This window comes from Oryx dammah, unplaced genomic scaffold (assembly GCF_014754425.2).
Source record: "Oryx dammah isolate SB20612 unplaced genomic scaffold, SCBI_Odam_1.1 HiC_scaffold_9, whole genome shotgun sequence".
Taxonomy (NCBI): domain Eukaryota; kingdom Metazoa; phylum Chordata; class Mammalia; order Artiodactyla; family Bovidae; genus Oryx; species Oryx dammah.
The window spans coordinates 16,356,698-16,368,985 of record NW_024070193.1 but is presented as its reverse complement, the minus strand read 5'-3'; the positions used below and the strand labels follow the sequence as shown (position 1 = coordinate 16,368,985).

General features: G+C 46.3%; 1 protein-coding gene and 1 long non-coding RNA gene across 3 annotated transcripts in view; both read left to right on the top strand.

Moving 5' to 3' along the window:
* ARHGEF3 (Rho guanine nucleotide exchange factor 3) overlaps positions 1-12,288 on the top strand; it is a 306,250-nt gene that overhangs the window by 64,097 nt on the left and 229,865 nt on the right. The window lies entirely within an intron of this gene.
* On the top strand, positions 3,343-8,791 carry LOC120867949. The gene is made up of 2 exons (XR_005722088.1): positions 3,343-8,524; positions 8,558-8,791. It is a non-coding gene; the product is annotated as an uncharacterized LOC120867949 (long non-coding RNA).

The following is a 12,288-nucleotide window of genomic DNA, read 5'->3' as shown; positions in this document are numbered from 1 at the left end:
GAAGCATGAACCCTCTCCCTGACTCGCTCGGTGTTCATTCATTCCCAGAAGGGGCTATTCTTGGCAGGGCTTCCTCCTCAGGTTCATCCTCCTGCAAAGTGCACAGATTTAGTTTTGCTGAAGTTTGATGTGTTCTCAGAGTGTACATCCAGTATGGCTCAACAGAGACTTTTCTGCCCAAGAATCTATGCAGTGTAAAATATTTTGGAGATCTCAGCCTGCATGAAGCTAGGCTAGGATAAGCCCCCAGGTCTCAGGCCGATTTCGCCTTGTCCTCTGGCCAGCAAAGACCAGGCTGCCCCTGGACCGTGGCATCCCACCCCAGCTGCCCAGCAGAGCAGCCCTGCTGGGATAAGGTGATGAGAAATTCACCATTGCTAAATGGCTGGTGTGACCATATGACTCTCTGACCAAGGGACTCAGAAACGAGTGTTTCCTGTTACACAGGAGGGGAGGGGAAGTCTTGAGGCTCATGTATTCATTCATGTGCTGCTCCGTCTGCTCATGAAAAAGATGTTTTATTTTTGCAAGTTATTGCAGCGTGAACCCCAAACACCAAAGCCAGTCTCTTAAAAGAACTTGATCAGGATCCAGGAGCAGCCGTCAGGCCCTGGGAGGGTGACTCATGAGTAGTGAGTTCCCGGAACACACCCATCCCCCGCCAGCTCCGAAGAGGCTGAGAGCGGGAGGTGAATGTGAAGGGTTGGGGCAGGCGCTGCCGGCACGGCCTCTGTTCTCAGAAAACAATGAGTGTTACAATCAAAGCATCCATCCCCTGTGAGCACCCATGATTTTACAAATAGGACGTTCTGCAGAAAACCATGCTGGCTGGCTGTTTTCTTCTAGAAGGCCAAGTGGTCGCTGTGCAAGCCCCATCATGGAGCAGACAAGATCAGTTCTGGCTCAGTGTCCACAGGAGCCACGTGCCATGGCAGCACGTCTGTGACTGCCTTTCCTTCTGGGCTTTTGGAAGTTTCTGAACCCAGTGTGATCTGTGGGTCTCAACGACAGGAACAACTGGTTTTTCAGGCTGTTGAGAAACCCTGTGACTTAGGAGGATGAAATATGGAGTAATTGATCCTCAGCTCCAGCCCCTAAAGTTCTAGAACACACTGAGAATTCATGTAAATAGGCAGTTTTATTTATGAACCTTCTCTAGATGAATCCGGTACATGCAGAGAAGCCTACAAATAACCCATGTGGCTCTCCTGTACTGAACACGCCTTTGCAGTCAGCAGCACCCAGATCAAGAAACACAGCATGACTGGTGCCCGGCATTCTGTGTGTTCCCTCCACAGCGGGAATCACATCCTGACTTCTTAGTATACATGGAATCACCAGGATGTTAGGCCAGTGGTTTTGAACTTAGAGAGTCTGAAAGAAGTTGACGCCATAAAGCTGAAGGAAAAATCAGCCAGGGAGGGTTGTTCTCTGAAGGTCAGGAGGAAGATTGTTGTGGTGTTGAGAGTTGCTCAATTGCCTGGGATGGAGATGGGTGTGTGGGCCCATCTTTGAGAGGAAGGGGGCACAGGGAAATCGAGACCATGTCCGGGGGGGTTGTCAGCGGCAGGCAGAACACTGGCGAGGTGGTGGGTAGCACTGATGCAGGGCCAATCCTTAAAGGCTTGATTGTTCAGGAAGTATTAGCAGCCCTTGAGGGGAGGAGTGGCATCTTGAATGGCAGCCAGAGAGAAGTGCCATGTGTCAGTACTGATAGAAATCTGATCATCTCCGGATGCCGCCTGTCAGCCTGTGGGCTCCTGAGAGCTGTTTGTAGATGGCCTGGAAGATGTCTGTGACAGTGGAGCCTGGAGGGTGCAGCTCTGCCTACCGAGCTCCTTGTTTCTTGGCCGAAGGTGTGCGGTTGCTTCGAGGGAAGCCCCGAGCCACTGTGATGGTTTGTTTAAAAACAACTGCAATCTGTCTCATCAGTGTGGGGGTTCCATGTTACTTCACGCTGGTCCTTGACACCAACAGCTGGGAGCTCCCCTGGCAGGTGGACATAGCTGGGCTTCTTCATGATTTGCTCTCACGTTACTTGAATGTGCGGCTGGGGTGGTTTCTATATATACACTTGCTTTGTGTGGCTCAAGGAAGCAGGGAAAGTGGCAAATCCTTTTAAAAATGGTTCCTGTGCATCCATGGTTCATTCGACATTTATTAAGCACCAACTGTGCACCAGGTGCTGGGGATGGCTTTATTTACAGTCACTGGGGTGATGGGCCCTCATGCAGGCACAGTGTTCCAGGTGAGTTATTTATTGGTTTGAGGGCTGTATGTTGTGCATCCATCTCTCCTGACCTGTGTTTCTTTTCTCGTGTCCTACCAAGAAATTAATCCTGAATGAGATGATATATGTAAAGGGCTTGGTACACTGGACAATTTTTGGTAAGTAAATCTGAGGGGTTATTTTTATTCCAGGGCCCACAGTCTTCTGTTTACATGTCAAGTTTAGTAGGCCTTGTGCTGGGTGCTATAAACATCACCCTTCACCTTTTATGTGTTAGAGAACAGAGCCTCATGGAGCTGGTGCCCTCACTCCTTGAAGGACCTGCTTTGCAGCTTCAGATCTTCACCCTCAGCTACTTTACAGGGTCGAATGCAGTCTGGGTACAGAGCTGGTGGGACAGGAGGGACAGGCTGTCTAGCAGTTGGAAGGCAGGTCCTGATTACAGGGCTTCCCTGGGACTCTGTGACCCATGTGGGGGCTTCCCTGTTGTGCAGGGTGCAGTTTACCTTGGTAACTTTCCTATAGCCTTGTAATCCCATTTAACTAGTTGTGTGAGGGTGGGGACAGGTGACACTCAGGTGACAGGTAGGTTACGGCAAACACTTCCTGTTGAAGTTAGCGTTTGCCTCCTGGGGCTCTTGTTCTGCTGCTTACTGGCTGTGGTTGTGGGCAAGTTACTAGATCCTCTGTGCCTCAATTTGCTCATCTATCAAGTAGAGTTAATATTAGTACCTTGATGTAGGGTTGATATGATAATTAGGATTAAGTATTCAATAAATACTCACCTTGGGCTTCCCTGGTGGTTCAGCAGTAAAGACCCCACCTGACAATGTAGAAGATGTGAGTTTGATCCCTGGGTCAAGAAGATCCCCTGGAGAAGGAAATGACAACCCACTCCAGTACTCTTGCCTGGAGAATCCCATGGACAGAGAAGCCTGGCAGGGCTATAGTCCATGGGGTCACAAAAAGACTGAGCGACTGTGCGTGCTTCAGTCGGGTCTGACTCTTTGCAACCCCATGGACAGTAGCCCCGCCAGGCTCCTCTGTCCGTGGGATTCTCCAGGCAAGAGTACTGGAGTGGGTGGCCATACTCTCCTCCAGGGGACCTTCCCGACCCAGGGATTGAACCTGTGTTTCCTGCATCTTCTGTATCGCAGGCAGATTCTTTACCGCTGAGCCACAGACTAAATAACAACAACAAGTACTCATACCATTTCTCTATAATTATTCCTGGATATTCCCATCTCCCAAATTCTGTGTGTTTCGTGTATTAAGATCAACAGAAGCTGAGTCATTTTGCCCAATAGTGTAGCTTATAACTTTGGCCTTATACGTTCTGCATTTTAGGAAGGGTTGGACGACTTTGTGGAATTTTAAAAGAACATCATATAAAAAGAGGAGTCTGTTCCTTTTTGCACCTCCATTTATTTTAAAGATTGCTTGGATGCTGCTATTATTTAGGTACGTGACAAATTTCAGTCTGTTGGTCTGACTGGGGAAGACTGTGACGCTTGTGGAGACCGGTGATTGTGGGGGGCGTTTCCTTGAAAGGGGAGCTGGGGATTGAAGATGAATCTGCGTCTCTTACCTGAGAACAATCTGTTTATGGGCCTGACTTTGGCTGGGGAGAAAGGAAATGTCAAGCATTACTAGTCTGGAGGTGCAGGGGGCCCAACTGGAGGGAAGGGCAGGAAGGCCGGACTGGTAAATCCAGACAGGCCGCCAGAGGGTTCCAGGAAGGAAGCTCTCTGAGGGTGTTGCCCTTTCCCTTGCCAAGTTTTGTCTCACACAAATGTGGAAACATTATCAGGGTGGGTTCATTAGAAGATGAATTCCCTGAAAAAAACTGTTAGCAAGTGGCTCCAGACCCGCATTATCTCCCTGGACTTTGTAGGCAGCAGTGGATGACAAGGGCATTTTCTGGGATGGCCAGGGGCCCATATGTGTGGACCAGACACTTTCCCCTGGGACCCCCCAGTATTTCATTTTGGGGTTCTATGGCCCCTGTGGCATCTGGTGTTAGGAGCAGGTGGTGGCTTACCTCCCCAGATGAGCGAGCTCCTGGAGGACAAGCACTCAGGAGGGTGGGGTTGGGGGGGTCAGAATTCTCGACTATTCATTTCCTAGGGCTGCTGTAACATTATTACAAACTTAACGGTTTAAACAACAGGCATTATTTTACGATCCTGGAAATCTTAAGTCTAAGATCAGTCTCGCTGAGGCAAGGTCAAGGTGTCGATGGGCCTGGGTGCTTTCTGAAGGTTCTAGGGGAGAACCTGTTTCCTTGCCTTTTCCAGCTTCCACGGGCTGCCTGCATTCCTTGACCTGCAGCCCCCTTGCTTCCCTCCAGCCTCTGTTCGCATCATCACATCTCCTACTACTGCTGTGACCCTCCGTCTCCCTCTTATAGGGCCCCTTTTGGTCATCTGGAAGGTGAGTGGGCCCAACCAGCTAAAACAAGATCATCTCCCCATCACAGGAGCCTTTACTTAATCCCATCTGCAAAGTCTCTTTTGCCACATAAAGTGATGTGTTCGCGGGAATCAGGTGGGTGTCTTTGAGGGGTCGTTATTTAGCCTGCCACACCAACACATGCCCTGAAATGCTAAACTCACAGATCCTGGCTCTATCACTCACTGTCTTGGTGATGTTGGTGTTACTTAATGTCTATGGAGGCTCCTAATCTAATGTGGGAATAATGATAATAGTTTCCTTCTTCTGAGACTTAATTGAATACATGCGAAGTTCTTAGAACAGTGCCTGGCATGTGGTAAGTGCATTTTGAGTATTATCTATTAACGCTGTCACCATCTTATTCTTACTAAGCACTGGAAGAGTTTAGATAAGTGTTCCATTTTCTTGTTTGCTTATTCTGACTACTGACATTTAAGAACAGAAAGTTTTGTCTTTATAATATATATATTTCTAATTGAAGAATCTCACTTTAGGTTTTATGATAAAAGACTACAAGGCTAACTCAGCATTTGTGGGGAAATATATTCCATTTCTTTATAGAATGATACCTAAGTAAAGTAGTGTAAAGGTTAGGAAGAGATTAATTTAGCACCTGAATAATACAGTTGTCTACAAGTCAATTTTTTTTTTTTTTTCACTTTGCCATGCCTTTGGTGAGGTTTTGTCCTGATGGTCACACCATGGCTACTCATCTCCTGCCCTCAGGTCTGTGTTCTAGCAGGGGAGGAAGGAGGGCCATCACTATATCAAGAGAAGCAGAGTCTTTTGGGAGTCTTCAGTAGATTTTTATCTTTGGCCAGAACTGAGGTATGTGTCTTCCTGCAGCTACAGGGAGGTCTGGGAAAGTGATGATGTTTAATTACAACCTAGAACGCATGGAGTTCTGTTAGTAAGGACAAAAGATGCCTCACTGTCTGCCATGATTCCCTAGAGAAACTCTGGCTGATACTGGTCCCCAAGGAGATCTGAACAGGAATGGCTGCATACTTACTACTATTTTGTTTGTAACAGAGGAAAATGGTAAAGACCCAAGATATCCATCAGCAGGATAATGTACAAATAAATGGCTATTACATCCATACAATCAAGGACTCTAGAGTAGTTACAACCTGCATGTATCAATATGAATCAATCTTAAAAATATAAAATATCAATAGAAAAGAACAAGAGATTAAGTATGACGTGACATGATTCCACTTATATAAAGCTTACGTATAGAAACACTGTTGTTTATCGTTTCATAGTGAGGTGAAAATACAAGTGGAGTGATCAGAGTCATGTTCAGAAGGGAGAAAGTGGAGGAATGGAATAGGGGAGGTGAATGTGAGCGTCGCTTGTTAACTTGTAATCAGGGAAGGATCCAGGTTTTGTAGGGCCTGCTGCGTATATAATTTGAGGGGATCCTTTATAAAAAGGATCCTTGTTTTACTGTAAATCTGCCTTTAACTGGTCATTGCACGTGTGTATGTGATGTACTGAGAGTAATTTGTAAAGTTAGGTAGGAAGCTCTTTGTAGATGAGTAATTATAACATTCATAATCATAATAGCTAATGATTTTTTAACCTTTTCCGTGGGCCAGCCACTGCGCTAAAGATTTGGTGGGATTTTTTTTCACCTACTCCTTACAACCAGCTTATAATACAGGTTGTGTTTTGAATTGGACCATATGTGTTTTTAGTGGTATTTTTCAAAGTAATTGACTTGATGAGTAGGTAAGAATAAGTTAAATGTTTTTGATTAAAAGACTTTTAATTAAAAAAAAACACTTTGAAATCCTTGTTGGATTTAATATGTTGGCTGAGCTAATGCAAACTCCAGTTGTAAATAATTAAGAAGTCAGTATGCGAGACAGCAAAAGAGACACAGATGTAAAGAACAGTCTTTTGGACTCTGGGAGAAGGCGAGGATGGGATGATTTGAGAGAATAGCATTGAAACATGTATATTATCATATGTGAAACAGATCGCCAGTCCAGGTTTGATGCATGAGACAGGGTGCTCAGGGCTGTTGCCCTGGGATAGCCCTGAGGGATGGGATGGGGAGGGAGGTGGGAGCGGGGTTCAGGATGGGGAACACATGTACACCCATGACTGATTCATGTCAACGTATGGCAAAAACCTCTACAACATTATACAGTAATTAGCCTCCAATTAAAATAAATAAATTAAAAAAAGAAAAGAAGTCAGACTTGATGACTTCTAGTAATAGAATTCAGTGAGGTTCTCACCGTATGGAGGCTCCAGAACAAGGTGCTTAAATGGGTACAGGGATCTGTTTCATGGTATCTGCTGAGGATGGGACTCTGTGTGTACCCATGGGTGTACACACGTGGACATGGCTTCCTCTGGATCCCGAAATGACCACAATGGGAAGAGAGGATGAAGGCAGGCCAGATTTGAACTGGCCATTCCTTGAAACAATGTGAGTTAAAAGCCAAGTCATGAAAACCGAAATGGCTGGCTGCCGGCTTTCCACTGGAGTTTGGCCAAGATGGCTTGAGGAATGGTCTGTGAGGTCCCTGGGCTACAGAGCTTGGCCTGGGGGCTTGGCTGTGGCTACCTCAGTGGATGGCTGAGACCACGGAGGGGCTCATGGCCCCCTCGGCCCTGGCCGTGGTCTTTGCTCCAGGGAGCCCTGCAGCAGCTCAAGCCAGGAAGTGCCCTGGGTCAAGCCAGTGTTGCTCTTGGCTTCAGGGAGAGAAATTAGAAAAGACAGCGTGGCCGGAAAGAGAAGGAGCCAGGTCACCTACTTGGTCACATTTAATGAACATTGAGATTTGTAAATATTAAGCAAGTATCTGTAACCAAGGAACGGCCTTGCCAAGGGATTGAGCGGAGGGCCCCCTCCTGTTTGATCTCACAGGTTTGGGGTTTCTCTGTGCACAGAGTGTTTGGCATCTTTTTCTTTTGTGTGGTTCTATGGGTTGAATAAAGGGGTGGTTGTTTTTCAACTGTTTATGTGCAGGCTGACTGTAAGAATTTGGTACTGGAAAGTGAGCAGCAGTCTGTGATGAGATCAATTTGGTGTTTGCATAAATAACGAGAACCTTAAAAACAAAACTGTACATCATAGTCTAAGGGCATCAAAGGTAATTAAATCTCACCTACCTCATTTTGCAAATGAGGAAGCAGAAGAGCCTGCTTGCAACATTGCTTACAACTGTATACAAGTTTGTAAGGAGTGTGGCTTTTTGCAAAATGAAGATTTTTTTAGAAGTTCCTGCTGAAGCATCTCCAGGAATTCTAAGTTGGAACGTGGGGCCCCTGGAGGAGGGAAAATGGAAAACTATTTGAGTTTCCTGGTAATTACAGGGGGAATGACAGGGTGGTGGGGCAGGGGTGCAGGGGGAATGCTGGGATTGTTCACCGTACCCCCACCTCCTGCTGGGGTCTCTCATTGGACTCCCAGAGTGTTCTTCTAGGACAAAAGCACATGTAGATGTGGGAAAAGCCCCTACAAACAGCTCCTCTGAGTTCCTGTGACAGCTTGCCCTGAGGGAGGCACCGTGTGGAGTCAACCCTGTTTATGGAGAGGCTTCCAGACCCCACTCTCCCCTTGCCCTTCTTGCTCAGACAAGCCCACCTCTGAGCTGCCAGGGGAGGAGTTCATTTTCAGCACCTCCCGCTCACCCATGAGCTGCTCTTTCTGTTGGTAGCAGCCCCTTTCCAATAGGGCAGTACCTCAGGCCAGCTCTTTTCCAGGCCAAGGACTGGGCAGAAGTGACCACAGATGGATCGTGCCCCGAAGGGACTCGTTATAGGGTACGTGGAGGGATAGGTACATGGGGGAATCCAGAGGAGTGGTCTGTCTTGACGGAGGTCCCTGGGGAGGAGTGGTCTGTCTTAACAGAGGTCCCTGGGGAAGATCTGACAAGAAGGCTCCTTAGAAAGGGTGCCACTGAGCTGACTCAGCTGCTCAGAGAGAACCAAGCGTCATAGCCTGGATGGTGTCTTGAGGGAGGGGTCCCTTTTCCAGGGCTGAAGGCCTGGTGGGGGAGGCTGGAGTGGGGTTCCCAGGAAAACAGGTCCAGGTGGGTGGGGTGAGGACTGGTAGAGTGGTTAGAGGGTCTACTAAATTGTACCTTTTTTTAAATCTTGGGCTGTATTTTATGAGAGATATGGAACCTTTCAGAGATTTGAAATGGGATGCAGGGGTGAGGAGGGAATGACTGGATTTGAGATTCAACAGCTTCTTGCTGGTTGCAGTGTGCGGGAGGAGCTGAGACAGGGGACTGGATTGGGGAGGAAAGGGTCTGAAGAAAATAAATGCAGAAATGAAGGCGATAGAGGGGATCTCTGAAGACTCCTGATGTGGTACAGAGTGGATATAGGGGGAATGATGATGCTTTTCATTGAGTCTCTTCTTTAACTTGGGAACCTCAGTTTCTAGATCTACTTGATAGGGATATGGACAATGATGGGACTAAAGAGCTCTTGTGGGCCTGTACCTAGTGGGTACCAGCTCCTTCTCTTCTACATTGAAACTCACCCAGCTGGCACCCCATCCCCCAGAGCCTGGCCCTTTGCTAGTTCAATTGAGGTATTACCATGTATCACATGTGGGACTTAATGACTGGTGGGTATTAATATGTTACCTGGTCCTGATAACCTATTTACATTTTAAACAGAAGTCCTCAGGGCCTGGACTGAAGGAGTCCTTAGTGCTGTTACATTAGCCCTGAAATTTTCCTCCCAGTTTTACCAGAAAACCTTTAATTCTCCAATTTTAGCTTCAACTTCTATTTTTTTAGGTTTCTCTCTGTTGGAGTTTCATATTGAGACCAAGTTTGTTTGTTTTTTTTTTAAGTTGGGGGGTGGGGTGGGGTCTTGTGTTGCTGCTGCTGCTAAATCGCTTCAGTCATGTCTGACTCTGTGCGACCCCATAGATGGCAGCCCACCAGACTCCCCGTCCCTGGGATTCTCCAGGCAAGAACAGTGGAGTGGGTTGCCATTTCCTTCTCCAATTCGTGAAAGTGAAGTTGCTCAGTCGTGTCCGACTCTTTGCGACCCCATGGACTGCAGCCTACCAAGCTCCTCCATCCATGGGATTTTCCAGGCAAGAGCACTGGAGTGGGGGTGCCATCGCCTTCTCCGAGGATCTTGTGCAGTTAAGAAATTTTACTTTCTTTTGCCCCCTAGTGGCAGCTTGTTGAACACCTCTTTTCAATTCCAACTACTTTCGAAGTTACTGATTCAAAAAATGCCTCCTATGTGCTATTGCCACAAAGATCCTCACTCTTTGATCTTAGGAGGGCTCTTCATTCATCTCCTAAACATATAAAGTTAAAATGTCTGGGAGAGTTTGTTTTTAATTTTAAGCATTTCACATTACCCTTCGATACAGAAATATCCTGAGGTGTGACGAACCCGAGGCTGAGAATAGATGCTTTGTGCACTAGCCATACTTCCTGGTACATATATTGTTTTCTTCTGTTATCCTGGATTCAGGGGAATGTAGGAAGTACTTCATAGGTACTAATTATTATAGGTCTAATGAGAAAAAATTATTTAAAAGATGACCCGTCCAAATGAGTGCTAGTATCTTGAGACTAATATCTTGTATCTTGAAGCACATAATAATGGAAAAATATGAACTCTTTCATATTCAGAAATGTGAAATGAATGGGACTGTCAAAGTTCTATTCCGTTTCTAGCAAACAATATTAGAGGAATATTCATATTCTCCGCCTAGTGGTCTCTTTTGAAAAACCTGAACATGTTGACAAATGGACCTGAGTTCTCTGTACTTTATTATTTTAACACCTGAGTAGAAGCAAGAGAGTGCCCGGCTCTATGCCTGACACGCCTGCCAGCCTTTTGAGACAAGAGCTTGCTTTCCGCCCGTGTTTCTGTCAGTTTGTTGTTTGGGGCTTTCCATTTTTATATGGAAATTTTACCCAAGTTCCACATAGAGTTGTATTATGGACTTAACAAACCCTTGTTATATTTTAAAAGTAGCATCAGATAATTATAACAACTATGAAAATAAGACCCATTTATATTGTGTTTGTGTTTGTGTCCACGAACACTGAGTCTTCTAATGACACGTGAGTATTTCCCCTGCCAGAGGAGAACCCCGAGGCTCAGGCAGGTTAAGCAACTTGTCCGAAGTCACATAGTTACTGGCCTCTGGCCAGAGTCTTCTGCCCCCAGGGCTGGTGCTGATTAAGCTGTGTGAGAGAGAGAACCCCTGTTCTCAGGAGGCGGCTGTACGACTTGAATGTAGACTGATGTTTTTAGCGGAAATGTGCAGAAATGATCATTCTGTTGCAGGTTTTAGCAAGCCCCCTTGAGCAGGTGTTTGTGCCATGCTGACCTGGTGAATGAGCAGCCTATGGAGCTGGACCCACCACGGAGCGCGGGGTTGACAGAGGGCCTGGTGTGGAGCTGTTGATGTCTGGGGATCTCTGTTTTCCTCTGTGCCACATACTGAGGCTGGTATCCTAGGGTGTAGTCCACTGCACAGGTGTCCTCTCCCCCAAGAACTGGGACCTCGCCAGCTGTCCCGTACCTGGCTTCTCCCCAGTCATTTGAGAAGGGTGGCATGGAGTTACAGTCAGTTGATCCAGGGAACACAGTTCTTCATCTCCCCCGGTTGGGGCCAGTTCTGTGTTCACAGCCATTCCCTGTGGCTGGGACAGACAGGAGGGACTCAACAGTCCTGTCATGATGTTGATGTAGCGGGTGTTGGTTGAGAGGATCCGTGGCAGATCGTGGAGGTCACACGACCGTCTTCCCAGCTCTCCCGGGTGCTGTGCTCCCTACCACTGGGCCTTTACACATGCTGCCCTGTTTGCCTAGGATGCTTTTCCTCCTGTTATTCTTCAGATCTCACACGAAGGTTGCTTTTCTCTGAAAACCTTCTTTAACTCTTGTATAAATATATACTTGGTCTGGATAAAATATCTGTTTAACTCATTTATCAGAAAACTAGAAGGATAAGGAAGAGAAAGCTGGATCTAGGAGGTGTCCAGGAAGATATATGTGATATATATGCGTGTGTGTGCATGTAAGTATATATATAGTGTGTATATGTGCACAAACATGTACTCTCATTTGTGTGTGTATATATGTGTACATATATATATACACACATGTATTCGTAGAAAATTGTGAAGGAAAGAATGTTGGGATAAGACGGCAAATTTAGATATAAACCTTGAGGTTCTACAGAAAAATAACACTGTAACCTTTGGAATTATCTTTTAATACTTGGCAGAAATTACTTACAACTTACCAGTCTTTTACGAGTTCACAACCTAAATTTACAGACTCTGGGGCCTAATCAAAAGCAAATGGTAAGTCAGAAATCACCTACCCTATAGGCAGGTGCTGACTGTAGGTGATGTTAAAGAGGCATGCTTTATTTCCTAGTTTGGAACTTTTTTTTTAAGTAGCATTATGTCCTGAGTGGCTAGCACAGTGCCTGGTGTAAAGTAGAAACAAGTGGCTATTTGGTGAATGAATGAACACATGGGAAGAAGATCACTTCCTCAGGCAGGTGCAAGTAAGTGAAAGTGAAGTCACTCAGTCGTGTCCGACTCTTTGCAACCCTGTGGACTGTAGCCTACCAGGCTCCTGTT